This window comes from Megascapheus bottae, chromosome 37 (assembly GCF_031878675.1).
Source record: "Megascapheus bottae isolate mThoBot1 chromosome 37, mThoBot2.hap1, whole genome shotgun sequence".
In the NCBI taxonomy this organism is placed as follows: Eukaryota; Metazoa; Chordata; class Mammalia; order Rodentia; family Geomyidae; genus Megascapheus; species Megascapheus bottae.
Window position 1 is genome coordinate 4,008,892 of NC_143545.1, and position 26,731 is coordinate 4,035,622.

Sequence of the window (26,731 nt, forward strand, 5' to 3'; positions counted from 1 at the left end):
CTTAGGGTAGGCCTATGGGCCATAACATTGAGGTTGAGAGGGGAACTGGCAAAGGTGTAGCTCTGGTGTCTATGTTGGGACAGGCCCTAGGGAAAGTTCACATATGGCACAAAAGCTGTGCAGATAAACCAGTGGGATGGGTAGAGGGGCCGGATGGCTCACCTTCATCCTGTCCCTTTTCCTTGCAGACTGACACTGAAAACCTGGTGGTAAAATGTGGGTGATGTGATTGGTATTTCTGAAACTGCCCCTTAAAAATATATGAAATTGGAAAAAAGGCTTTAAAAGGAATGTTTAAAAGTTTATCTACTTATGATTTAGTCTCTAGTTTGCAGTTAGGTGTATTTAGGAAAAGAAAGATGCTAAGTCTGGATTTGGGTACAGTGATATTTGTAATTCTTGCATCAAGGAAAATCTGTAATTTGAGTTTAATCTGTTATTGGAGTTCTAGGCAGTAATTCAGACTGAAAAAAAAAGCCTCTTAGAAGGAGGCCTGGAGGCAAAGGGGACAGCCTTGAGCCTGTAAGAGTAATTCAAAAGTAAATAAAGGATTAAGTGTGAAATGTTAAAGCAAACATTAGTAAAAGTTTTTTTTTAATCAGAAATCATTTCTGGAAGTGAGATTGTCCTAAATATTTGTTTCAAAGTAAAAAAAAAAGGAAAGTTAGTGCTACCAAATGATTATTTCATTGCCATTCCAGTTTTGCCTTGTAGAGTTTCTGTAACAATTGTAGGCAGGCCCACAGAGAGGAACAGATCATTCTTACAAGCTTGTCAAATGCAACCAAAGTTACATCTTTTTCCTTAACAAGTTCCAGGTAAGACCATGCTTAAAATCTACTTCCTCACCTTGTTGCTTTGAATGGAAGTAAAATGGCCTTTTAAAGGACTCATTGAGCTGAAAACTGCATTTCTGAGGCAGCCCAGGCAAAGTCCCGTCAGATTGTGATATCAAATCTGCGTGCGTGCTGGGCTTCTTTAAAAACCACTTGCTTTTGCAGATTGGGGCTGCACAACAAATTCCCAACCACAGGTTACAGTCCTGGCCTGACAGCTCCTTCCCTGGTGAAATAAACTTTTAACATCTCAATCGGGTTCTGAATCATCTCATTTTGTCCACCTCTGGACTCCACTAACAGCACCAAGACCTGGGTTCAATTCCTTAGTACCACATACATAGGGAAAAAAATGCCAGAAGTGGTGTTGTGGCTCAAGTGGTAGAGCTCTAGTCTTGAAAAAGCACAAGGACAGTGCCCAGGCCCTGAGTTCAAACCTAGGACTGGCAAAAAAAAAATAAAGAGAAGAAAAACCCATTCTTACAGTCTCCCACTCCCCAAAAATAAGGGATTCTACATTCGTCCTGATAGGAACCTTCACCAGGGGGTCAAGGCGTCCCTTGACCACCCCAGCTTTAGAGAGTTTGCTGCGTCCAGCTTTTCCTCTCTGTTTTAGGCCACAGTGCACTTTCCAGATATAAGTTTAGGAATATAGATCACTTGACCGGCTTCTACTTACCTCCGAAGGCCTTTACTTTTCACCCAGGCGACTTCCCCCAAAAAGATGGTTACGAATTCCTCGAGGATAATCAGAGACTCTCTTGGGTCTAACGCTATCGATGGGATTCCACATCCACCAGTGGGACTCGAACCCACGCATCACTCCAACACACCAAAAATGGGGTCAGGAGGAGGGGATTCCACATCCCTCCAGGTGGGGATTCCACGTCCCACCAGAGTCCCCCACACATTGACAATTTCATATAAAAAGGTGGATTTATTGGGAAGTAGATGGTGAACTGACCGGCCAGGGACACAGTGCAGACTCGGGAGGTGACACTGTGACCCCAAGCAGCTCTCACCCTGGTTTTAAAAGGTCAAAATCCATGTGGTCGAACCTGGGCACACACAGGTGGCCAATAGGATAGTGACATACACAGAGGGACCATTGCCAGCTCGTGCCACACGCAGGGAGCCAATAAGGTTAGAGCCCAGTGCTTGAATTTACCTTAGTTGGAGTTGGCACAGGAATTGGGCAGATCGCCACAGGAAGCAGGCCCAGCCCCACCCAGGTGGATTTCCCTCTTCGTGGATATGAAGAGCAAAGGTGGCTGGGCTGCTTTACCATTGTTAACTTTCCACAACTCCTGGCCAGGCTTGGCCTGAGCTTGGGAAAATGAAGAGGAGACAAGACTCCTGACTTCCTCCCCTCTCTCCTCTCTCCAGAGGGAGGTAACGTGGGGGTCAGCCATGGGACATTTCCTACTCACACAGCCGGCCTCACCGAAGGGTAGAGGGCAGAGCCCAGTCCTGCCCAGACATGCCCACGCCCTCCCCCAATTCTGCCTGTCTCCCTGGGCCCCAGTGGTGGACTGGGGCCGCACTCACTCCACCACCAGCAGGGGCGGGCGGTAGCGGTCTGACCAGTCCAGCTAGCAGGAAGCGAGCCAGCCAGCCAGCCAGCCAGCCAGCCAGCCAGCCAGCCAGCCAGTGGTTGGCCCAGGGAAGCAGGGAAGTGGCTGGCAGCAGCAGAAAAAAAATACTCCAAAAGCTGCCTTTTCTGCCCAAGGATCAAGCCAAGCACAAACGAGGCTATGTTTGAAGAGTGAGCCATTTCCCCGTGTGTGTGTGTGTGTGTGTGTGTGTGTGTGTGTGTGTGTGTGTGTGTGTGTATCTGTGTGTGACACCTCACCAGAGCCCTCTGCGGGGTGGGGGTGCCTGCCTGATGCGTGTCTCTATCCCCCCCACCCCCCCCACCAACACTTGTTCACTCGTGCTTTTGTTTCTGGACTCCAGAAAGAACTGTATTTTAAGGCCGACGGGTCTGCCAATCTCCCTGCCAGCCTGGAAACGATGGAGAGCAGATTCCACTGCAGAGTCCAGGAAGGAACACACACACACACACACACACACACACACACACACACACACACACACACTGCATTGAAGCACATGGGCTGAGCTCCAGAAAAAGCAAAGAATCCATTGAGTGGCCTCTCGTCTCATTTGCAGCACCGATACTGTCATCTTGTCACTTCATCACTGTTTCTGAAGAGGAAAATCCCTCTGTCCCCAGCTGTCCCCCCTCACCACCCACCCAAGAGGGGCAGTAAGGGCAGTAGTTTTCGGTCAGTGTGTGTATGAAGGTGAAGAGCATAAGATCTTTTGTGAGCAAGGTAGTGATGAAAACAAAGTAGCAGGGGTGGCTAGAATAGAACTGTGGCTCTAAAACAAAACATCTGACATCTGTGGGTAGAGATTCAAACTCAGCTCAAGCTCAAAAGTTTCTCTCTTTCTCTTTCTATTTTCCCCTTCCTTCCTTCCTTCCTTCCTTCCTTCCTTCCTTCCTTCCTTCCTTCCTTCCTTCCTTCCTTGTTCTGGCCCTTGAACGCAAGGCCTGGATTCTCTGGCCTTGGTCTCTCTCGAAGCTAGTGAGTGCCCTAACCACTGGTGCCACAGCACCACTTCTGGCGTTTCTGTGTAAGTAGTACAGAGACATCCAACCCAGGGCTGCACGCATGCTAGGCAAGTATTCGATCACTGGGTCACACTCCTGGCCCATTTTTGAGATTCCTCATTATGATTCATCCCTAAAAATGCCACAAGTGGACCCGTGGGTCCTGTGTTGTCTAGGGTCCTAGACGTGAGCCCCCCCCCCAAAGTCAGGGGCAATGCTGAAATCTCAGGACCTACCTCAGTGCAATTCTCAGTACTGAACCCGCCCCCCCACCAACAGAGAGTCACAGAGAGACACAGAGAGAAAGAAAGAAAGAAAGAAGGAAAGAAAGAAAGTTGTTTGAAGACTATTTCCTCAGTGTTGAATTAGTAGTATGTCATGCAAGAACAGAAGCTCAGGGATCATGGCTCCAGGCAGGCAAAATCCGGTTTCTTACCTCCCGCCCGCCCCCACCTGTACCGCTCCTCCCTGTGCCATTCAACGTGCCGAAGGCCAGCACGTGTCCGCTATCTACTGTCAACTTTCTGAAACTACCAGGGCTGTGAATTCCCATGGCGGGTCTGTCCTTTGGTCCATTAGGAGCCGGGGTGGGTGCAGGGCGCAGAGAGTGGGTGAGATGGACATTGAAAACAGTACGTGCAGCACACACACCAACCAGCGCCCAAGATCTCAAAGAGAGCAAGCGAGCACACGGAAATCCGGCCACCTAGGCTCTTCTCTTCCAGTCAGTCGGGCCTGGCCGGGCCGAGACTAGCTCTTCACAGAAACCAGGGAGGGGTGGTGGTGGTGGTGGTGGTGGTGCTAAAAGCAGGCATCTGCATGCATGGATGGATGGATGAGCAGCAGAGAAAGGCCAGGCAGGCTCTGATTCAAGAACTCCTGACCTGCCGGGCGGGCAACCTTTGGCTCGGGCTGTTGACCCAATGACTGAGGATGCAGACAGAGGAGGGAGCAAGGTCCTTCCTGCCATGCATGCCAACCCTCCCTCTGAGGAGAGGCAGACAGAGAGCAGCGTGGTGTCCTACCACCCCCATCCCATCGTCCATCTGTCTGTCCATCTGCCCGCCGACTGACCCACCCACCCCACACCCTGACCCCCAAGAAAGAACCTTCTCTCTCCGGCCCAGCATAGGGAGAATCGGGCATCACCCCCTTTCATCTTGGGAGTGGAATACAAACCCAAGCAAAAGACAGTGCGATTCAAGCAACTGGGTCCTTTTATTTTATTTCTAGGGGAGGGAGGGAGGGCTGTGAGGTTGCGGTGGGGGCAGGGGGAGGGAGGGAGCTAGGGAGGAGGAAGGGGCAAGGGCAAGGGCAGGGGCAGGAGGCAGAGGCCGAGGGGAGTTTAGGAAGAAGCAGGAGGCTTGCTTCTTCCCCCAAATCTCGCCTTGCATCCCTGGCTCAGCAAAACCTCCACACACACCAATGGTGCACTGGATCGGATTCCTGGCTGGCTGGCTTCTGCTCAGTGCTGAGTGTTTTAGGCATCTCTCCCTGGTCCTGTGGTCTATCCAGCGGTCCCTGGCGGGGGTGCAAGATAAAGAGATGTTACAGGGAGGAGCAACCTTTACTTTCTCATCATGGATTTTTTTTTTATCTTTCCCCTTCCCATCAAAATCCCCACCTGACAGAGCATGAACGTACTGGCCACACGTGCACAAGTATCCACTACTTGAAATGGACCCCACCCACCCCCAAAGGAAAAGGTTTGGGAACTCGAGATGGGATGGGTGGAGGGCTGCAGGACATGGAAGCTTCAGGCAGGCAGGCAGGCAGGCAGGCAGGCCTGACCCACACAGGCCCAAAGGAAGGACCTGTCGTGGAGACAGATGCCATCTAGTGTCTGGATCCCACTACTACTACGAAGGTTTAGGAAAGGAAAGTCTGTTAGGTGAGAAAGAAAAATCCACAGAGTGCAGCCACGTTCACATACATACATACATACATACATACATACATACATACATACGTACATACAGACCTCCAGAAACAAGTGCAAGTACAGCCACCTCCCCGCTGCTTTGGTTTTCGCCTCCACAAGTTGCTCTCTTCTACCAGTAAATGGGCTGTTTTAGAGACTCTGGGGAGGGAGGGAAGGACGGGGGAGGGAGAGCACAAACAATCACAAGTGGGGGGGGTGCGGGGGAGGAGGTGGTGAAAAATGCAAGACCCTGTTTCTGACATACAAACCCTTAGCCTAATTTTGATTAAGTTCTAAATACTAAGTCCCGTGATTCTGAAAAGAGATTCCCTCCTTGAATACTTGTCTGTTCAACTTGTCATTTAAAAATGATGTAAAAATCATTAATAAATTCTTTAATAAAAAATGCAAGACCCTAAGAGCCTGAAACCAACAAGCAAGAATCCACTCAATGAACACACACACACACACACACACACACACACACACACACACACAAACACACCTACCTATCTTTAAATTTAAAAAAAAAAAACACGAAAGATGGTGGAATAGCACCGCGAGGTTGTTCATATTAAGTCTGTGCGCCGACCTAGCTTCTCCTCTTCGCAGCACCCGTGACCTCTTAGAGAAGACCTAGGAAAGCTGTCCAAGATGCCGAATACCAAAGTCTTCAGCGGTAGCTCCCATCAAGACTTAGCTCAGAAAATTGCAGACCGCCTGGGCCTGGAGCTAGCAGGGTGGTGACTAAGAAATTCAGCCATCAGGAGACCTGCGTGGAAATTGGTGAAAGGGTACGTGGAGAAGAGGTCCACATTGTTCAGAGTGGGTGTGGTGGAATTAATGACAATCTAATGGAGCTTTTGAACATGATTAGTGCGGGCAAGATTGCTTCAGCCAGTCGAGGTACTGCAGTCATCCCATGCTTCCCTTATGCCCGGTAGGATAAGAAGGATAAGAGCCGGGCTCCAATCTCAGCCAAGCTGGTTGCAAATATGCTGTCTGTAGCTGGTGCAGATCCCATCATCACCATGGATCTACATGCTTCTCAGGTTTAGGGCTTTTCTGATATCCCTGTGGACAATTTGTATGCAGAGCCTGCAGTCCTGAAGTGGATTAGGGAGAACATCTCTGAATGGAGGAATTGTACTATTGTTTCACCTGATGCTGGTGGAGCCAACAGAGTGACTTCCATTGCAGACCGTTTAAACGTGGACTTTGCCTTGATTCACAAGGATCAGAAGAAGGCCAATGAGGTGGACCGCATGGTGCTCGTAGGAGATGTCAAGGATCCTTGTGGATGACATGGCTGACACTTGTGGCACCATCTGCCATGCAGCTGACAAACTTCTCTCAGCTGGAGCCACCAGAGCTTATGCAATCTTGACTCATGGGATCTTTTTCTGGCCCAGCCATTTCTCGCATCAACAATGCCTGCTTTGAAGCAGTTGTAGTCACCAACACTATACCTCAGGAGGACAAGATGAAGCATTGCTCCAAAATACAGGTGATCGACATCTCCAGGATCCTCGCAGAAGCCATCGGAAGAACTCACAATGGAGAATCTGTTTCTTACCTATCCTGCCATGTCCCTTATAATAGAATAACTTCTGAGGCTTTTTAAAAAATGTTAGCCCCCACCCCTTGTTCTCCCTTGGTTTCTCTTAGTATTTGATAAATTTAGCAGAAGGCCTAGCTTGCTCCAGTGTAGCTTTCTATGTCCCACATGTTATATTAGAGTTGGTGGATCCTAACCTGGGGAAAGACAAATTGAGATGAACTGCTGGGATTTTCTCCCTGCGATATCCTGGCTTCCTTGCTCATTTTATGACCCCTTCAGCATGAACTAGAGCTCAGCTGCTGTAAGATTTGCAGACCTTTGTGCATATTCTGCAAAGCAGTTTAAATGTGATTGATAAAGTTTAGACTCCTTTGCTTGTGAACGCTTTGGGTTTTTCCCCCCTTTGTTCCAAGTAACTTGCAACAAAGCCAGCCTATGTGAGACAAATTCTCCAAGGCCTATAATACCACAATAAAGCAGGTCTGAACAACCTCAAACCTAGTCCTGGTAGCTGAGCCCCCTGTAAGGCAGGAGCAAGTAGTTCAGCTTAAGCAGTTGTTAGGCAGGATCTTGAAGAGGGGATGGAAGGTAGCTCAGTGTAGCAAATGTGTCTTGGGAGGAAGAAGCCTCATCATCATCATCATCATCATCATCATCATCATCATCTGCTTGACTATGTGTAGCTTGGATAGGCCTTTGTACCTATTCCTTTCCATTTGGCTTTACATTTAGCTATCTTGACCTTTTCCTGGCCAAATATCATCTTGGGCCCAACTGGTCATTGTACTATAGTCTCCGGCAGTACAAACTTGCTTCCTGCTGTATAACTGTTAATGTTCACATTAGATAATTTGCTGTAGTTTAATCTTTCAGCTTGTTGCCACAGTGGTTGTAGGTATTAGGTGATATCTTACATAGTGCCTTTTAACTAATTTAAATATTTAATTTTCATCTGTGTTCCTCGGATCCATTTGGCCTCAAGTGAACTGAGAATCTGTTTTTAAAAGACTGATGTTATTGTCTGTTGTAGAGAAACTAATAAAGTGTTTGTGTGTGGGGAAAAAAACCGAAAAAAATGAAAGACCTCATAAAGAGGAGGGGTGGACGTTTTAAAGCTGAAGAAAGGGAAATGACAGGGAGACTCTTCTTTCTGACCTTTATGCAGGGCTGAAGGCGTCCCACGAACTTCACCCACACCTGCTGGCCTTACTGCACCCTCCTGTAGTCACAGCTGGAAACCCAAGGCGCAGTGGAGCTGTGGTTCAAGAGGTAGAGCACCAGCCTGGAGAGAAAAAGCTCAGGACAGCGCCCAGGCCCAGGGTTCACCTCTCAGGACCAAAACCACAATAAAATACAATAAAATAACATAGGAGGGAGAGAGGCGGAGGGGGAGGAAGAGTGGAGGAAGGGAAGACAAGAGGAGGGGAAAGTAAATGGTGAGGGTAAGGAAAGGGGGGAGGGGGAAAAGGGGAGAGGGAGGGGGATGGAGGAATGAGTGGAGGGAGTGACGAGGAGAGGAGGGGAATGGGGAGGAGAGGAGGGGAATGGGGAGGAGGGGAGGGGATGGAGGAAGGGAGTGGGGAGGAGAGGAGGAGGACGGGAAGGAGGGGAGGAGGAGGGGAATGGGGAGGAGGAGAGAGGGAGGAGGGGATGGAGGAGGGAGGGGGGAGTGGGGAGGAGAGGAGGAGGAGGACAGGAAGGAGGGGAATGGGGAGGAGGAGAGAGGGAGGAGGGTATGGAGGAAGGGAGTGGGGAGGAGAGGCGGAGGAGGACAGGAAGGAGGGGAGGAGGAGGGGAGTGGGGAGGAGGAGAGAGGAAGGAGGGGATGGAGGAGGGAGTGGGGAGGAGAGGAGGAGTAGGGGAATGGGGAGGAGGAGAGAGGGAGGAGGGTATGGAGGAAGGGAGTGAGGAGGAGAGGAGGAGGAGGAAGGAGGGGAGGAGGAGGGGAATGGAGAGGAGGAGAGAGGGAGGAGGGTATGGAGGAAGGGAGTGGGGAGGAGGAGGAGGAGGACGGGAATGGAGAGGAGGAGAGAGGGAGGAGGGTATGGAGGAAGGGAGTGGGGAGGAGAGGAGGAGGAGGACAGGAAGGAGGGGAGGAGGAGGGGAATGGGGAGGAGGAGAAGGGGAGGAGGGTATGGAGGAAGGAGGAGAGGGGGAGGAGGACAGGAAGGAGGGGAGGAAGAGGGGAATGGGGAGGAGGAGAAGGGGAGGAGGGTATGGAGGAAGGAGGAGAGGAGGAGGAGGGGAAGGAGGGGAGGAGGAGGGGAATGGGGAGGAGGAGAAGGGGAGGAGGGGATAGAGGAAGGAGGAGAGGGGGAGGAGGAGGAGGAGGGCTGAGTAGGGGAGGAGGAGGGGAATGGGGAGGAGGAGAAGGGAGGGAGGAGCTGGTCAGGAAAAGTGAACGGAGTGCGCTGGTGTTCGTTTGAAGGTGAGGAGGCCGTGGTGGGAAGCAGGGAGGACGGGGCCTCCCGGGTGGCGCCTCCCCGGGTGGTCGGGGGCCCCTCCGCCTCTCCAGGGAGAAACTCGGCGTCTGCTCGCGGGCTCGGCTGGGATCCGGTCCCCGGCGTGGCTCTCCAGGAGAGATGTTTTGATTGCTCTGATTGGTGAAGCGCTGGTCAGGCACCGCCCATGCCCCCCTCTGATTGGATGCTGTTTGCATGGCCCCGCCCACCCGGGCGGAAGTGGGTGGGCCTTCCTCCGGGGCGGGCTCTCGCTCTCCACGAGGACCGGAAGAGGAAGTGGATTCCTCCCTCGAACAGCCATGGCGTCCTTGGCCCGCCGCTCCTCAGCTCAGCCCTGGCCCCGACCTGACGACCCCGCAGGGGCTGCGGGAAGGGCGCTCGCTCCGCGGTGAGTGTGGACGCTGGGCTGGTGGTCGGGGTTCTCTGGGGGTGAAGCAGGTTCTGGAATGGAGTCCTGAGGGGGGGGGGGCGGCGTCCCGGAGCGGCCGGGCTGCAGGACGGAGCCCCAGCGCCGTGCTGACGTCCCCGGAGGACCGGGCTGGCGTCCCCGGAGGACTGGGCCGGCCTGGGGCCCGCGGGGGCCCCGCCGAGAGCGGCCTGGACGTCCTCGTCAGCCTGGAGCCCGGAGTCGTCCAGCCGGCCTCGTCCACCCGGCCTCGTCCAGCCGGGCCTCGTCCACCCGGCCTCGTCCTCCTTCTTTTGTGCCCCAGCTGCCTTTGACCCTTGAACCTCTGATGTCAGCCTCCTAGGTAGCTGGGATTGCAGGCCTGAGCCACTGCACCCAGCTTGTGCCAGAGATTCTTTTGCTCAGGACTTGTGGCTTTTGGTGGCTCACTGGAGACAAGAGTCTCACAGACTTTCACACCTCAGTCATCAGATCTCAGCGTCTTGAGCAGCTAGGATGACAGTGTGAGCCGCCAGCTCTGGGCTCCAGGATGTTTTATTTTAATCAGTGTGACTCGTGTTATATTTCCGGCATGGGTTTTATTTCTCACAAATTGACTGTGCGTCCTATGCCGAAGGGACAGTCCTAGCCAGCTTGTCCTTTCTATTTTATTGTATGATTTCATTGTCATTATAAGTATAATCTTGCATCATGTGGAAATTCCCACGAGTATCAAAACAAATTGTACCTTTACAGTCATACCAAACAGCCAGGGTCACCCTTGAATCAAACTCTCTGGATCCATCAGCGAGTGAGCAGGAGGGTGTATTTGTGACTGTAGAACCTTCTCAGTGTCTGGTCAACCTAGGGTCACAGGACAGGGAATTAGAAGTGTTCACATCCAGGAATGATGGAGCCCCGTGTGTGACCTGTCACCCATCTCATGGCCTAAATACCACTGGAGCCATCCCCAAGCCAGCCTTGTCTCAGGAATAGACTTTTAATTGTATTAGTGGTGATGTGCCAGCCCTGGGGCTTGAATTCAGGGTCTGGGCGCTGTCTCTGAGCTTCTCACTCAAGGCTGGTGCTTTACCACTGGAGCCATAGCACCACTTCCAGCTTTCTGGTGGTTCATAGGAGTTAAGGGCCTTACAGACACTTTTTCCCCCCCCCTGGGTTGGCTTTAAACCCTGATCCTCAGATCTCAGCCTCCTGAGTAGCTGGTGAAAGACCCGGGGAGACCTGCACCCAAGGACGCACACACAGACCACTGGATGCAATAGGCAAGAGGATTTTATTCGGGCATATGCTAGGGCTTCTCAGGTACACGTGACCTCGAGATCCATGAGGTTCGGGTCAGTGACTGAGAGCCCCGATCTGTCTCGGGAGTGACTTTTTATACAGTTCTACAGTCTGTTACAACAGAGTCCGCGCTTTTACAGCCAATAAGTTTAAAGTATTACAGCAAGGTCTGCACGCAGGCAGCCAATCCTTGTGAAACAAGTTATACATTTTGACCAATAATTGCTCAGACAGGGCCCGGTGGGAAATTTGTCCTTTGTATGGGGAAGAGACCCTTATCTGAGTTAGCACATGTTGTTTGTTCTTTTCAAGGCCCAGGATGCTGGTTAGCTGCAGGATTTAGATAACAGGCCATGGGCAGTTGCCCTTTGCCCTAATCCCAGGCCTCAAGGAGGAGGAGGAGGGGGTTTTCCAAGCAACCTCCCAGAGAAAGTGTTACATGGCGGGGTTTAAACAATTTGTACAGAGGCCAGAAACAGCTTGGTCAGGCACAGAAGTCTGCTCCTTAACAATATGGGGTAGTAGGATCTTCACGCTGAGTAGCACATTCCAATGGGCCCGCGGTCCTGGGGAAAATGACCCTTGTCCTGTTATAGAATTAGCTCTTTTCAAGGCCTGGATGGTGCTACTGCCGGCTAGTTGTTGATTACAGATAGCATAGCAAACAGGACGTTACAGATAACAGAACAAGCAGGACATGGGCTAAGCTTGTAAAAACTACTACCATGGGGAAGGGGCAGGGTCGGGTTTTACACAAGTTCCTGCCCAATTATGAGGTAAGGGCATTAGTAAGGCGTGCTTACAAACTAATAAAAAGTGCCCTCATTCTGAAGCAGCAACCGTCTTGTTGTCCATTAAGCTGTTCAGGGTATAGAGATGAAAAATAACTACCCCCAGACCCAAAATTATTCCCCATCAGTAAGCAGAATAAAAATCTCCAAGGACCCAGAGGCTGCACAAACAGGAACTTCTGAGCCCTAGTCAGCCATTGTTCACACAGATGTCCACAAGCTCCAGGAACCAACCTATTTGGTGTCAAAATTAGACTGCACGTATAGCATTGTATAGCATTAGTTCCCAAACCATAAAACTACTCTCTGACAGTTGAATGGGACCCGGCGTCTGAGAACTTCCCGTTGGTTTCCACCAGACTGGGAAGCTCCCCAATCCCCATCTTATCTCATCCGACCACTTGATGGGTGTGAATCTGTGACATTTGCCCTTGAATAGACTGTGTAAACGCTGACTGTCAGCTTCTTCCCCCCGCACCTCACAGCATCACTGCTTTGAGGTGTGAGTGGACAAGTTGCTTGCTGGCTCCCTTAATCTATGGCCAACTGGCCATAGTTCCTTAGTTAGCAAAAGCATGAGTTAAACTTTAAGATGACAGCACTATGGTTTGACCTGGGGTCTTTCACTGGGATGACAGATGTGAGCCACCAGCGCCCAGCTGTTTTTATTCTATTCATCCCCTAAAACCCAGTGTGGTAACACACGTAAGAATTCCCTTATTTCTCCAAGTGTTAATTCTGCCTTCTGTGGTGTTTCTCAAGATAGATAGGTAGAAATATGCATCCATAAATGCATAGATGTAGATAAAGGTAGATGAGATACAGACATGACACATATAATTGTACAGATACAAAACGATACACACATGCATGCGTATATACATATGTGCAGACACAGATACATACAGAATACATAGATACGGAGATGCTTGCACCTTTGGCATATGATGGTCAAGTGGGGAGGAATAAAATTCATGATGGAAATAGTACAAGAGTCACACACACAGACCCACCATACACACAGCACCAAGTGAATGTTTTAGTGAAGATTTGTTTTAGGAAAATAGGGAGAAATGGGAAAGAGCTTACTCTTTGCAACTTCCTACCCAGGAAAGGGGTTTTGGGGACTTGTAATGGAGATTCTTTTCAGAGCCGGGAGGGTGTTCAGGTCCTGGTATGTCCAGAAACTTCCACAGCTGCCCCATAATGTGCAGAGGCCAAGCTGGGTAAGGCACACCCCCAAATGCAGGCTTTAAATCAGATACACATTCCCCCTTCTGTCCATTCTTGGAGATGTGTTAGCTCTTTTACTCTATTAAAAAGGTAGATTTAGATTGTCATTCTATGACTCCAGTTCTTTTTTTTTCTTTTTTTAATGCCAGTCCTGGGGCTTGAACTCATGACCTCACTTAATTTCCATGTCCAGTGGTGGACAGCAAATTAGGAAATCTGTGTGAAGCTTTGTGCTGTAATTTATTTGGTCTAGTGTGACTCAGAAGGATTAGTTCATTGTTAGATGAAGAATTGGAATGAGGGAGAAGAGTGGAAAAGATGAAAATGATCAAGACTCATTGAAGTGCCATGACAGGGGCTGGCAACTCACTCTGCCATCCCAGCTAATCAGGAGGCTGAGATCCGAGGATCAGGGTTCCAAGCCAGTGCAGGGCAGAAATCCATAAACTTCTTATCTCCAACAAACTAGCAACAAGGCAGAAGTGGAGGTGTGGCTCAGGTGGTAGAGCACCACAAACGCTCAGGGACAGTGTCCAGGCCCTGAGTTCAAGCCCCAGGACCAACACACACACACACATACACACACACAAAAGTGATGCCTTGTACTCATAGGTAGACATGGTGAATTAATAATAAATAAAGGGAGGAGAAGGAAGATGGCGCCGAGACACTAGGGACGCTGCCTAGCTTTCTCTGACAAAAAGAGAGAACCAGGGAGTCCCACGAGCCAACTACCTAAAGAAATCCACAACAACAAACTCAACAAGCAACGGAGAAGGACTCAAACCGGAAAAGAAATCCAGATAAAGCTCACATCCAACTTTCTCAAAGAATTCGGAATGCGAGGACCCCTCCCCCACCTCTCGCTGCCAGATCCAAGCCGAGAAAGCCGCGGAAAGCCGCGGAAAGCGGCGGCGGGCACCGGCTCTAATCCACGAAAAGCGGCGGCAGTGGAGGGCGCAGGCTGGGAGCCCAACGGCTGCAGAAACCAGCACAGAACCAGGCCAGGGAACGGCGGAAGCAGCGGAACCCAGACACGGAACCAGAACAGCAAGCAGCGGAACCCAGATGCAGAACACAGGCGGCGGCGGAGACCCGAGGGGAGTGAAAGACTCCCCACCACCGTGGAGCACCCGCAGACGGACGCAGAGGCGTGAGTAATACAGCGTGTCCCCAAACACATCGGGAAAGCGGAGAGGGTGCCAAACAATAGAACTTAACTCAGACCCCAACACCCCGCCCGAGAAAGACTGGCTGGAGCAGGGGGGCAAGGAATTTAGAATCCTGTCCCTTCCCTCAGCAGCCCCCTCCCTCAGGCCATTGACTGGAGATTGACAGGCGGGCTACCCATAAGACCCAGCACCCCAACAAGGGAGGCGGGGCTGTCCGAACTCCCACCCGCCCAAAGGGCTCAACCCCCAGCCCTCTGACTGGAGACTGACAAGCGGGCGGACCCTAAGGCTCAGCACCCCACCAGGGGAGGCGGAGCTGTCCCAGCTCCCACCTGCCCACCAGGCTCCTCTCCCAGGCCACTGGATCTGGAGAGTGGAGGGCGTTGAGACCCTGCCTTACAACAGTGGGTAGCGGGTGCGGGTAAATAGGAGCCAGCATCTGCCCCCCCCCTCAATTCTTGAGCGGGGCATCCTCCAGCTGGGAATCCTGAGCAAGACACCACCGAGGGGCACCCCACAGTCACAGACTCTGTCAAAGCAGTGGAAACACAGCAGGGATCTGAAGGGCCGACCAGCAGCCAAGCTCCCCTTCTGAGAACCAAAAAGGCGCGGCTCCTTCCTTGGAGCCCACGTCCCCAGCTGGGCCCCGCCCCTGGGAACAGAGGGGTCTCCTGCTGGTCCTGCTGAGAGCCCCTGAAACTCTCAATCCCCAGACCCTTGGCTTGGGGCTGCCCCTGGAAGCAGCACAGGAAAATGTCCGCCAACCGCGCTCAGATGGAAGCTCGCAGACCCATACCATGGTCCACTGTGAGGCCACTGGTGAGGCTAAGAGCTAGTCGTGCAGCAACACGTAAGTTTTATTCTAATACTTTCCAAACTTTGTACTCAAATACGCTACCTACTTACCCCCTGACCTCTCTCATTCTATTTTTCTATCTCTGGATGTCTGTTCATCTTTCAACCCTTATACTGCATGGATCTTCACTTGATGGCTGTTGAGCAACACTGTATATCTAGGTGTTTAATTATTCTCTAGGCTCAGAGGGACTTAAAGACAATAGAGATTGGATTGAGAGGCTTATTGTTTTGGGTATAAATCGCTTATCAGTGGATTATTAGACTGGTCGGTAACTGCACAAAAAGAAAGAGTGATAACACCAATCAAAACCTGTGAACGTCTAGAGTCTGCCAGCTACAGAGGTCTAGGTTGGTTATATCTGAAAAACTATAATCGTGTTTAGTATTAATCTTGCTCCCATTTTCAAATTGGCAGAACAAGAAACTCAAGAAAAATGTCAAATCAAGAAACAACATCCCCCACCCCCACCCCCCACCCAATATAAACAGCCAATGGAACAGTCACTGGCAAACCTAGAGGAGAGTCTTCCAAGTGCTGTACAAATGCAATTGATAAACATCATTAATGAAAAATGTGAAAATATAAAGAAAGAGATAAGGGAGGAAGCCATAGCTGAACAAGAGGAAACCATAAACAAGGTGATAAGTGAAAAAGAAGAAGCCATAAAGGAGGCCATAATAAAGGTTTTTCAAAGAAAGATGGATGAATTCATAGAATCCACAAATAAAAAGGTGACCGAACTCCAGCAAATGTTCAAAGAAAATAAAGCTACTGAGCTAAGCATTCAAATGGAAATCAAGGAGCTAAAGAAATCCATACATGATCTAAAAGAAGAGATGCAAGGAATCAAAAATGAGCAATTAGTAGCAAAGGAGATGAAAAATAAAGTAGATAGCTTTCATAGCAGGTTAGACAATGCAGAGGAGAGAATTTCCGGGGCTGAAGATAATTTAGTTATTATAGAGAAAGAACAGAAAATGAGTCAATCCAAATCTAGGAAAAATGAGAGAGCGCTTCAGGAGGTCCAAGATACAATTAGGAAGCCTAATTTAAGGCTAATTGGTATTGAGGAGGGCGTGGAGAAAGAGGTCAATGGTATTGGAAATATACTTCAGGGAATCATCTCAGAGAATTTCCCAAACACCCAGAAGGGAAGACCCATCCAGATACAAGAAGCTTTTAGAACCCCAAACAGACCTGACCAGAAAAGAACATCCCACCGCCACATCGTAATCCGAACTGGATCAATAGAAACCAAAAGAAGGATTCTAAAGGCAGCCAGGGAAAAGGGTTCAGTAACCTATAAAGAAAAACCAATCAGAATAACCCCAGATTACTCAGCAGAGACCATGCAAGCAAGAAGTGACTGGAAGCATATATGTCATGCCCTTAAGTCAAATAACTACCAACCAAGAATACTGTACCCAGCTAAGCTCTCATTCATAACTGAGGGAACAATAAAAACATTCCATTCCAGGGAAAAGCTGCAACAATATGTCGCAACAAAACCAACACTACAGAGAATTCTGAAAGATGTTCTATACATAGAAAACCAAAATAAATGCAATATAGGGAAAGAAATGGCACCTAAACAGCATACCATCTAAGGACCACAAGAACTGTCAAGACACAGGCCCAAATAAAAGCTTTTAAAAATGGTAGGAACCAATAAATATCTCTCAATCCTAACTCTCAATATCAATGGACTTAACTCTCCAATTAAACGGCATAGGCTGTCTAGTTGGATCAAAAAGCAAGAGCCATCGTTCTGCTGTCTTCAAGAGACACATCTTACCCAAAAAAACAATCATCTTTTGAAAGTGAGAGGTTGGAATAAACTCTATCAAGCTAATGGCCCCCATAAACAGGCTGCAGTTGCCATCCTCATATCAGATAAAATAGACTTCAAACCAAAATTAGTAAGAAAAGACAAAGAAGGTTACTACATACTACTAAAGGGATCTTTCCTCCAGGAAGACATAACGATCCTAAATATTTACACACCCAATCCCGGAGCTCCAAACTTCATCAAGCAAACTTTACTTACACTGAAACCATACATAGATCGAAATACAGTGATTGTCGGTGACTTTAACACACCACTCTCACCTATGGACAGATCAACAAGGCAAAAACTCAACAGAGAAACCTTAGAACTGAACAACTATATAGACCAACTAGATCTAACAGACATCTGCAGAATATTCCACCCAGCAACAACACAATATACATTTTTCTCAGCATCACATGGAACATCTTCCAAAATAGATCACATCTTAGGCCATAAAACAAACCTGGACAGATTCAGAAACACTGAAATTATTCCATGCACACTCTCAGACCACAAAGGCATCAAACTGGAACTGAACACATATCTCCACCAACGAAAACCCTGTAACTCATGGAGACTGAACAACACATTGTTGAATCACCAATGGGTCATCGAAGAGATCAGAACAGAAATCCAACAGTTTATGAAATTTAACAGTAAGGAGCACACAAAATACCAACTCCTTAGGGACACAGCAAAGGCAGTACTCAGAGGAAAATTTATAGTGCTGAGTGCCTACAACAACAAGTTGGAAAAATTGCAAACCAACAAGTTAATGTCTCACCTTAAGCTCCTGGAAAAAGAGCAACAACCAATCCTAATCCCAGTAGAAGAAAGCAAATAATTAAAATCAAAGCAGAATTAAATGATTTGGAATCCAAAAAAACTATATTGGGAGTGAGGTATGGTCATAAAATAAGTTTGATTATTATAAGTGCGTTCTTAAAGGGAATTATAACACAGAACATTCATTTGAGTAACATAGGTGCAATCATTGGGGCATGGTCCAGGGTGCCCATTGGTGGGGAGAATTACCTTTGGCTTTTGTAAACAAACCCAGGACTGAATTGTTCCCCCTGCAGGGGAGGGAGCAGCTTGTAAATAAGTATTATGATTTCCACAATTTACCATCTGGGTATATACTTGTGGTTTTTGGTGATTATTATAACCTCCTCGGCAGGCACAAGGAGATCCATATAGTGTCTCGAGGAGTTTTGTGCGATTAGGGGGTGGTCCAAGGCCTCCATTCACCATGGGCAGGGAAATGATCAGCAGAAAAGGGGAGCATTTGTAGTGTCATCCTAAAATTAAGCACAGTTACACCTTCTCAGGGGACTCCCTGGATGGATTATATAATTTAACAAGGCGCTCCGGAAGCCATCTGGCACCAGTGTTGTGGGTATCATAAATACATGCATGGCCTTTTCCCCAAATAAGAACTGGATCAGGGCCATGCCATTGGGAAGTTAAGGGATCTTTCCACAATGCCTGGGCATAATTTTGCGTGGTTGTGGGGTGCCACAGACGATCTGCAGCGGAGCGTCCATGTACATCAAGAATAAGATAATTTAAAACAAGGAATGATTAACTATATTTTTTGGATTTCCCAAGGCTGAATATATTAGTCCTTTGCCGGACTGTAATTTAAATATCATATTTTTAAGGGTTTGATGAGCTCTTTCCACAATACCTTGTCCTTGAGGATTATAGGGAATACCCGTAATATGTTTGATTTCCAACTGAGCACAAAATTGTTTAAATGATGCACTAGTATATCCTGGCCCATTATCAGTTTTAATAATTTTTGGCTGAGGCAACACAACAAGGGAGGAAAGGACATGACTAATTACATTTTTTGTAGCCTCCCCTGTTTGAGGGGTGGCAAAAATAAATCCACTAAAAGTATCCACAGAAACATGTACATATTTCATTTTACCAAATGAGGGAATGTGAGTAACATCCATTTGCCAAATTTCTCCTGGAATTAAACCTCTAGGATTAACTCCTATGTGGGGTTCAGGCAAGAGTGTAAGGCATCCCTTACATTGTCGCACGATGTGTCGTGCTTGTTCTCGAGTAACACCATACCTAAGACGTAAGGTATGAGCGTTGAGATGATGGAGATCATGGGCTTTTTGTGCAAGGGATAATGGGGAAGGGTTAAGTGGGGTTTCAGCTAAACCAATTATGTGGGTGGCATGATCTACTTGATTATTTCCCTGAGCCAAGGGTCCAGGCAGCCCAGAATGGGCACGAATATGTCCAATAAAGAAAGGCTGGGCTCGTTGAAAATAATTTTTTGAAGCTCATAAAATAAGGGAGCAGCCCCGGAAGTAGGGCGAATATAGGGAACTATTTCCAAAGATGGCACGGAAAAGGCTATATAAGAGCTATCAGTGAACAAATTAAAGGGAGTATCTAAAAGATCTTGAAAGACCTTTAAAATGGCTTTTAATTCCACTAATTGGGCAGATTTTTCTCCCGTAAAAATTGAATATATTTTACCATTAGTGGAATAAGCAGCAACTCCGTTTGAGGAGCCATCAGTAAAAACCAAGGCTGCATTCTTAATAGGACTTGATTTAGTTATTTTGGGGAAAACTACAGGGGTTCTATAAAAAAATTGAATTAGTTTGTCCTGGAAAAAATGGTTATCAATTTTACCTTGAAAAGAGACTAGACCAACGGCCCATGAGGAATCATTTTGCATAAGCCATTGTATTTGTACAGGACTAAACGGGACAATAATAACATCGGGATCTTTGCCAAATAATTTTAAAGATTGCTCTCTGCCCAATTGTATAAGTTGAATTACTAAAAATGGGTATGTAGGAAGTATTTTGGGGGATGAGGCAGAGGAATGGACCCAATAAAGGGGAGAATTTTGCCAAAACAATCCGGTAGGAGAAAAAGAGGAGGGAAATACAAGAAAATACAATGGCTTGTCAGGGGAATAATAAGAAATATGCTGTTGTTTAATAGCTTTTTCAACCAATAGCAACGCTTGTCTGGCTTCAGGGGTAAGTACTCGAGGAGATAATGGGTCTGGATCTCCTCGCAAAACATCAAAAAGAGGCTTAAGATCTCCGGTGGTTAATCTTAAATAGGGACGGAGCCAATTTATATCTCCTAACAATTTTTGAAAATCATTAAGAGTTTTTAAGGAATCTTTACGTAATTGCATTTTTTGTGACGTAATTTTATTAGGGAAAGGCTCAAAGCCTAAAAATAATTGTGGTGGAACTACTTGAATTTTCTCTTTAGAAATTTGAAGGCCATGGGATTGTAATTTAATCATTAACTCATATGCTGCCTCGTAAAGAATGGACTGTTTTGAACCTGCCAAAAGAATATCATCCATATAGTGGATGACATATAGGGTGGGAAATTTGAGCCTAAAAGAATCAACAACTTGAGCAACATACTTTTGACAAAGTGTAGGACTATTAGCCATTCCTTGGGGCAATACCTTCCATTGAAAATGGGGATTTGGTCCCATAAAATTAGTTACTGGAAGACTGAAGGCAAAGCGCTCACAATCCCGGGGATGGAGAGGAATGGTGAAAAAACAATCTTTTAAATCTATTACCACTTTATGATATGAATTGGGAATGCCCACCGGAGAGGGCAGGCCTGGCTGGAGAGCCCCCATAGGAACCATCGTCTTGTTAATGGCGCGAAGGTCTTGTAAAAGGCGCCATTTTCCTGATTTTTTTGTATAACAAATATGGGAGTATTCCAGGGTGAATTGGATGGCTCAATGTGTCCAGCAGCCAACTGTTCCTGCACCAACGTCAGGGCTGCAGACAATTTTATAGAGGAAAGAGGCCACTGGTCGATCCAGACAGGTTCATCACTTTTCCAAGTGATTTTATCCGCTTGGAGTGCAGCGGGAGCAGAGGCCTTTATAAAAAATTTTGATAGCCTAAACCAAAGCGATCCACCTTAGGTGAAATATTTACTGGGGTGGGGATTCCCTGTCCTTCTTTACCCAAGCCTTGTCCTGGCAAATACCCTTGTGATAGCATTTGTTGGGTTATAACTTCATTGGGGCTACACATGATAACATTCATTTGTGAAAGGATGTCTCTCCCCCAGAGACTGACCGGTAATCCGGGAACAATAAAGGGTTTAACAGTCCCTGAGTTGCCTTCAGCATCCTCCCACTGCAATATTTTGGAGCTTTGTAAAGGGTCCTTTGCCTGGCCAATTCCCTGTAGATGGGTAAGGGCCGCTTGTAATGGCCATTTTGATGGCCACAATTTATGAGAAATGCAGGTAGCATCTGCTCCTGAATCTAGAATGCCTTCAAACCATCGTCCATCTAATTTAAGGTGGAGTACAGGGCGTTTGTCAGAAAGGCGTTGTACCCAATAAATATCCGAGGAACCAGGCTGAGAAGCCCCCCTAGCCTCGGTTTTAACCACTGGGGCAGAGGAATGCAAGGGTAAAGGCAAGGCTTGTGCAATTCTCTTGCCTGCAGCAATCTTTATAGGCCCAAGGGTGGAACATGCCAAAACTTGAATTTCCCCAGTGTAATCATTATCCACCACGGAGGGAAATATGAAAAGGCCCCGAATAGTAGAGGAGGCTCGCCCCAGGATCAAATAACAGGTATTAGGTGGGGGTGGGCCCAAAACACCTGTAGGTAAAATATAAATTCCTCCAGTAGGAGTTAAAATTGAGTTGGAGGCGGCACACAAGTCCAACCCTGCGCTGCCTGGAGTGGCTCTAAAGAGTTGGTCTGTTGGTTTAAAGTGGGCTGAGTCATCGGCTGAATATTCCCCGTGGCTGGTGAGAATGGAATGGGTTGAGGGGCCCGGGGCTGGCCCCTTGGCCCGTTTCCCTGAAGAGGGGGCAAGGCTCTCCCCATAACATCCGTTTTTGACCTACATTGATTAGCCCAATGTTTACCCTTATTACATCGGGGACATACAGTGCTAGGCAAGAAAATCTTGGATTGTCCTGAGGCAACAGGCGGGGTAGTATCCAATTGTTGAGGGCACTGTTTGGCAAAGTGCCCTATCTGGCCACATTTAAAACAATGCTTAGCACTTTTCATAGGTTGTAATACAGATCCTATAGCCAGCTGAACGCCTTGCGTGATTCCCGACACAACTTATAAGTAAAGGGATCTGCATCATGGCATAACCTAATCATTTCATCAAGGGTTTTATGTTTTACCTGCCCTCTAAGAATAGCTCGGCAGGTGGCATTAGCATTTTCAAAGGCCAATTGTTTTACAAATTTAGTCTCCTTCTCTTCTGGACCCAAAACTCTCTCCCTCATTTCTAGTAATCTGCCTACAAATTCACTATAGGGTTCCTGTGGCCCCTGGATAACCTTGGATAGGGGTGTTATGATGGATCCTGCGGAAAGAATGGCATGCCATGCAGTGAAGGCGGCCTCCAAGGTCTGAGCCAAAAGGCCAACTGGAAATTTAACCTGTTTTTTTTATTGAGCTATATTGGCCAATGCCACTAAGTTTATCCGCAGTCCAACTACGAGTGGAAGTCTTTTTTTCATTAATTTTGGCTTGAGCCTGGCATTTATCCAAAAATTCTGCCTTCCAGGTTAAATGTTGGCCACGGGTAAGGGTGGCTTGTGTAACCTGATGCCACTCATCGGGGGTAAGATAACCATCGCCTGCAAGAGCCTTAAGCATTGAATGTGTAAAAGGGGCATTGGGGCCATAATTGCAAACTGCTGAATTAATTTCTTTAAGGGCCATAAACTTTAACTTTTTATAGGTGTTAGGGGAATCCTCATCATCACTGGCCTCTTCCTCTTCTACCTCAGAATCGGGGTCTACCTCCTCGCCTTCCTGTTCTTCTCTAATTCCAGTGACTGAAGCAGTCAATGCTAGCACGCTACCGCTTGAGCCACGGTATCACTTCGGCTGGGTTTTGTTGTGTTGAGGGGAGCAGGGACTGGTGCCATTTATAATGCCTAAGAGTTCCACCACCCCATTGTGGAAGGTTGACAATGGTACAGCCCAGCCACCTTGACCTACCCACCCCCATGACCAGGGACATCCGCTTGGGTGGGGAGGGGCCGGGCTTTGTGTGGAGACCTTTCCAATTTACGCGCCAATTCCAACTAAGGTGATAGGTAAATTCAAACACTGGACTGTGACCCTATTGGCTACCTGCGTGTGGCCAGAGCTGGTAATGGTACCCTCTGTGTATGTGACTATCCCATTGGCCACCCTTGTGACCAGGTTCAACCGCATGGGTTTTGCCCTTAAAAACCCTGCGTGATGGGGCCGGGAGTTTGGCCTAGTGGTTAAAGTGCTTGCCTAGCATGCACAAAGACCCGGGTTCGATTCCTCGGTACCACATACATAGAAAAAAGCCGGAAGTGGTGCTGAGGCTCAAGTGGTAGAGCTCTAGCCTTGAGAAAGTCCAAGGACAGTGCTCAGGCCCTGAGCTCAAGCCCAGGACTGGCCAAAAAAAAAAAAAAAAAACAAAAAAACCCTGCGTGAGAGCCGCTCAGGGTCACAGTGTCAGCTCCCGAGTCTGCACTGTGTCCCTGACCGGTCAATTTACCATCTACTTCCCCAATAAATCCACCTTTTTATATGAGACTGTCTCTGTGTGGTGGACTCTGGAGGGACGTGGAATCCCCACCTGGAGGGATGTAGAATCCTCTCCTCTTGACCCCACAACAGTTGTTGTTCTTGTTTTGGTTTTGGTGACTCAGTGGCAATGAGAGTCTCGTGGACTTTCCTGCCCAGGCCTGGCTTCAAACCCAGATCCTCCCATCTCAGCCTCCTGAGCAGCTGGGACCACAGGTGTGAGCCACCAGCGCCAGGCTTGGCTGTTTGAAGTCACTCACTCTCGATTCCCACAGCCGCACAGCGCACTCTTTCATTATCATCTGTCAGCCCACCAGGGGGCTGCAAACCCTCTTGGCTGGACCCCTGACTGGCTGAGAAATGGGGTGAAATGGTTGACATGTCAGCCTCTGTAGCATTGCTCTCTAGCCTTCTGATTTCTGCCAAGAGGAAAGTGAAAGCTAAGAAACCAACAGGAAAGCAGCCAAGTCTCTGTCCTTACCATTTCCCTGGCTTCAATTCAAATCCCGGGTTAAAATTAACCCCAGGGTTCTGGGAAGGCCTCAGGCCATCCGCCCTGTCCCTCCTTATGTAACACTTCCTTGCTCATCTGCATCCCCTCCCCTTTCTTTGTGCCTGTTAGGGCTGAACCACCCTATCCTTGAGCCAAGCCCCTCGTCCTGTTTTTCTAGGTGAATTGTTCATCTGAGGATTGCTCTGGTCAAATCTGCCTTTTCCATTTTACACTCCCTTCCTCTGGCAACTGGGGCTTCATCCAGGGGTGTCAGAAAGAGAAGGGAGGTGGACAGGGGCTTGTAGAGGCTTTCTTTGGTGACCCCAAGACAAAGGAGTGTGGGAGATGGAGACAGGGAATAGAAAAGGGTCCGAGACCCTTTTCTATTTCTAGTGACTCTTATTTATTTCTATGCTTTCTATATCCTTATTTTTCTATTTTTTCTTCTATTTAGTTTTCCCTAGGAAGCCTTTGGTTTTCAAGCAACCCCAGTAGGTGGGCCACAGGGTTTCAACCCCCCATTTTACCCTCATCAGATATGGGGGTGTGGGAGGGGGTCCCCTTAGCCCCTGGCCCCACAGGAGATCTCAGGTCCAGCCCAGCTCTAACCTAAAGAAACTGATCCTCATTCTGTTTCCCGTATTTGTCATTCTCAGACTGATGGGGTTTTTTATTATTATTATTATTATTATTATTATTATTATTATGAACTATCAGTCCTCCCCAAACATAAGAGCATTAGGATGGTTCTGACAGGCTGATCTTTAGTGGATTTCTTGGATCACACTGAGGTGTCCATTTTCCCGAGAGGGTGAAAGTCCAGGATCCTCCCACACTGTGCTCAGCTGGGAGTGGAGAATCCAGTAGCTCTTTCCACCACCTTCACAGAGGCTGGGCTGAGAATCCCAGCTGAGCCCAAACTGGGCTCGGGTGTGGGGCTCTGGTGACAGCGAATACACACTTGGGTGCCAGGGCACTGGAAACCTGACGATGACCTTGTCTCAAAGTCAATTTGTAAGGCCTGTGAGGTCTGGATTCAATCGTGGCCAGCAAGCTCAGCTAGTTCAGCTTCCCAGGTTTAGGGGACAGCTAAGAGCTCCTTCAAATGCCTCCTCCTGGATTTGTGTGTGGACATGGGGATTATAGGCCTGGAGTCGACCATTGTCACCAGACCTGGGCACCCAGCATTCTTTGGCTCCCAGTTCTGCACCCAATAAGACCCCCACCATTGGGAAATAGTCATCAAAGATCGCCAGCCCTTCAGGTGGATGTAAAGGAAAGTTCCACCTCAGTGTTACCAACCCTGAGCCTGTTTATATTATAACTAACTCAATTCCATACCAACGCAACTTGTAACTTCCATTCTGAAGACACACACAAACTTCCTGGGATTTGTCTTCCTCCCTTTGCCTCTGGGGTGATCTGGGTAAGTGAAGAGGCAGCAGAGACCATTCCCTCTTCTGGGTTTAAACACCTGCACGATGGTGATTGTGCCTGTGCAGTTGAACCTGCAGATGGTGACGGAATCACAGTTTCCACAAGCTAGAAATACTTCTCTTCTCCTGCCTATAAAAACCCCCAACTTTCTTAAGTTTCCATGAAACCTCTCAGGTCATGACCAGAGGTTTGCCCGGGAGTGGACCCTAATACACTTTCCTTTGTCTCCACTTTACTCTCTTTCTCAAACCCTTACACCAACATTCTAAGACAATCCGTACTTTTCAGATGCTTTCTTATCCAGAGGAGACCATTTTTCTGCTTCCTCAGTTCCTTTCCCTAGGTTTTCATGACTAGCCTCCCTCTTTCTTTTACATTTCCCATAATCCTCACTTGCACTTAGCATCTCTCCCCTCCAGGCTTTTCAGCACTGGGTGGAAAATTCCCCTCCCCCAGCCAGAGGCTGGGAGTTTTAAACAGACAAACGGGCAAAGTTTCTGACAGTGAAAAACAAACCTCCGCATTTAAATTACGAATGCTTATTTCTGATACATATCCTCAAATTTAGCAGAGAGAAATGAATCCCAAATCCTCTGATGCCTTTTGCTAAACCACATAACTTAATTACAATGTAAAACTTGATTACAATGTAAACTGCCTTATGCATTCTATATAATACCAGATGTTTTTTCAAGTGCAAATTATGAAATCCTTAGAATAATCTTTTAACTAGTTCCTCTTTAAAACAATGCAATAACAAAGACACAGCTACTAAAGTAGTGTTGGAGACTGCCTCAGGGTCTCTTAACTTGCTGTCTAATACTTTTAATATGATAGCTTAGTAAAAAAGTTTTAGGCCGCTTACTTTGTGCTAAGAGACATCTGGATCATTATCTTTCTTTACTGATTGCTTTGCTCTGTGTACAGAGACATCCAGAGGCTATCTTGACAAAGTTAATCTATAGACTGCTCTGCCTTATGCTAAGGAATGTTTGAACTGTTATCTCGACAAGTTAACTTGCCCCATGTCTTGTTTTCTCAGGCCCCCTTTCCTGCTTACCTTGATATTCTTGCAAGCTAGCCCCTGCTTTAAATCCCTATATAAACCCCCTCTGACTTTCAATAAACAGACCTTGATCAGAGCACTGTCTTGGTCTCATTCTTTGTGTTTGTCTGTCCCACTCATTTAGGTATGGTTCCCTCTTGGGTCTCAGTTGACTGAACCCCGCGGGCCGGGGCAAAGTAGAAAGACAA

The 26,731-nt window shown here is 47.8% G+C and overlaps 1 pseudogene; it reads left to right on the plus strand.

Moving 5' to 3' along the window:
- The first annotated feature begins 6,028 nt into the window (after positions 1-6,028).
- LOC150042090 (ribose-phosphate pyrophosphokinase 1 pseudogene) lies at positions 6,029-6,998 on the plus strand (annotated as a pseudogene).
- Positions 6,999-26,731: the final 19,733 nt, after the last annotated feature.